This window comes from Ailuropoda melanoleuca, chromosome 4 (assembly GCF_002007445.2).
Source record: "Ailuropoda melanoleuca isolate Jingjing chromosome 4, ASM200744v2, whole genome shotgun sequence".
NCBI lineage: Eukaryota > Metazoa > Chordata > Mammalia > Carnivora > Ursidae > Ailuropoda > Ailuropoda melanoleuca.
Window position 1 is genome coordinate 44792482 of NC_048221.1, and position 2852 is coordinate 44795333.

Genomic DNA, 2852 nt, shown 5'->3' on the forward strand with positions numbered 1-2852 from the left:
TTGGATAATTATACTCAAATAATAGAATGTTATAAAGCTATTAAAAATAGTATTTTTAAATAATTTTTACTTTCCTGAGAGGAATTATGCCAAATGTTATCATTAGAATATGGAATATGGATTATTTATATTTATTCTTTATACATTTTTATATGACATTTATTAGTTTTATAATCACAAAAGAATTAAGATGTTCATAAAAGCCCTCAAAATAAGATTTACAGTGACAAATGATGTATTTTTCAGAACACTGGACCAAAATAAAGATACAATGTCCTTTCCTTTTGTTATCATGCAACAGATTAAAGCATCCAAAACACACATAAAACTCCAAAGCAAAAATTAGTAGAAAGTAATTAGCAGAGTTTGGTTTATTACAGAGAGAATTTCGATAATTAGAAGGGGGAATTGGGGGTCAGGAAGAATAAATGACAAAATTATAGTCAGGAACCAGAAAGGGTTCTTCAAGTTGTATAACATGGTATCTCAACAGAGAACAAAAAATCTTCAATTTCTGAAAACTGTGATATAAACTACATCCAGCCTATGCTGATACCTGTCGTTTACGTTTATGGTGGGGCAAGGGGCTACCAAATGAAATTCACTGATCCCTTCTTTCCAAATAATATGTCCACTTTAAGAGGAAAAAGCTTGGCACTGGTAGGCTAGTCATGGATTGAAGTCTAAGGCCCAAGTTTAAGTCCCAGCTCAACTGCTTATTTGGGGCATGATTTGGGTAAGTCACATAAACAATAGGGGACAGTTATCTCATTTGTTAATGATACCAGCTCTGTCTTTATAGTAGAGCTGTCAAGATGAACAAATGAGATCATATAAATCAGAGCTAAGAAGTACCAAACAAACAGAACGTATTTTATAATAAAATAATTCTCACCCTGTCAACAATTGTTTGCCCTCCAATAGCAATTCAGAAGATAAAAAACTAAATCCCTGGTGGAAAGGGCAATTGACAGACTGATCTGGCTGCTGCTCCATGTGCAGTGCAACTGAATCTGGATCCAAAAGGCATATGACCTTCTCAGGTAGACAAAGAACATTCTTTGGCTGAAGTTTTTGTGTAGCTGTGTTTCCAAGGTAGACTATCAAACAAGTTTTAAAATGTACCACCAGCCACTCATATTATTTTACTTGATCTGTTCATTCATTTATTCATTGAGAGCACATTATGTGCTAGGCACTGGGAACAAACAATAAGAACATAAATCAGACAAAGCCTTGCCTACTTGGAGCTCATACCACTATGGAAAAACACATATTAGTCACAGAATCATACATGAATGTATCATGAAAACTGTGATGACAATAAAAAGAAAGGATATTTAGTTAGAGGGGCTGATGTAGATTGAGAAGTTCAGAATCATCTTTCCTGAGCTGAGATGCGAGATGACTTGGTGAGGAGAGAAGAGTCAAAGGATCAAATAGAGGAATCAGCATTAATAAAGCTCCTGTGGCCCAAAACAGTGACATTCAAGAAACTGAAAAGAGGACAGTATGTCCAGAACACAGAGAATGAAAATGAATGAGCTGTAAGATGAGTGTAACAGGTAGATATGTAAAGGATCAAGGCTTTTATTCTGAAAGCAATGAGAGCCACTGAAAGCTACTGAGCAAAGAAGTGACAAAATCCATTTTGTGTTTTTGAAAGACGGCTCTGACCATAATGTATCAGGATGCCAGGTCACTGTGTATGAGATTTACATACAGGTTTTTTACTTATAGAGTTACATTCAGGGTCTTACAGTTGAAATTTTCTATTGAAGTTCTAACTTCAAAAGACTTCTGTATTTCTTTGACCCTATTTCTACAAGAAAATATTAATGACCACATACAAGAGATTCTTGATGATTCCTAACATGATCAATACTACCTAGGAGGAATTAATAAAATGTAATGACTTTTTAGCCTATGTTTCTCATCCTTTTCCAGCATGGTATACTAACAGATTTCGGTTAATAAAAAGAAATAGACAGATTAAAAGAGGCAAGGGCCAAAGTCTGAGAAACCTGGAGAATTCTAGCAAGCACTGTGAGTTTATCTTTTTTAAGACTTTTATTTTATTAATCATTTGAGAGAGAAAGAGAGAGAGACAATGAGTGGGGGAGGGGCAGAGGAAGAGAATCTCCAGCAGCTCCCCAGCAGAGCACAGACGCCTGTGCAGGGCCTGATCTCACAACCCCAAGATCATGACCTAAGCCAAAACCAAGAGGTGGACGCTCAACTGACTGAGCCACCCAGCTGTCCCCACAAGCACTGCTTAAACATCAACATCTAGAACGGAGTTCTTATCCACAGTATTAAGATGTACTAATGCATCAAACAACATTGAGGTATCAAAAGTAACTGGATTCCAATAATAGCACAAGTACTAATACACTAAAGTTAGTAGATGATCAACCTGTTTATGGATATCCCTATAATAACTTCACTCTCACTCATGTCCACTCTGAAATGTTTTCTTGAATTAAAGAGAAAGGAGGGGCGCCTGGGTGGTGCAGTCGTTAAGCGTCTGCCATCGGCTCAGGGCGTGATCCCAGCGTTCTGGGATCGAGCCCCACATTAGGCTCCTCCGCTAGGAGTCTGCTTCTTCCTCTCCCACTCTCCCTGCTTGTGTTCCCTCTTTCGCTGGCTCTCTATGTCAAATTAATAAATAAAAATCTTTAAAAAATAAAAAAATAAAGAGAAAGGAGCCATCACAGCCTAAGACATTACATATAACCTCTCATTTGTGCTAAAAATTCACTGTCTTCTCATTACTAAAATATATAACTGGAAATTGAAACTATTTAAAAAATTATTGTACCACATGCTATCACTAAATTTTTTCTCATACA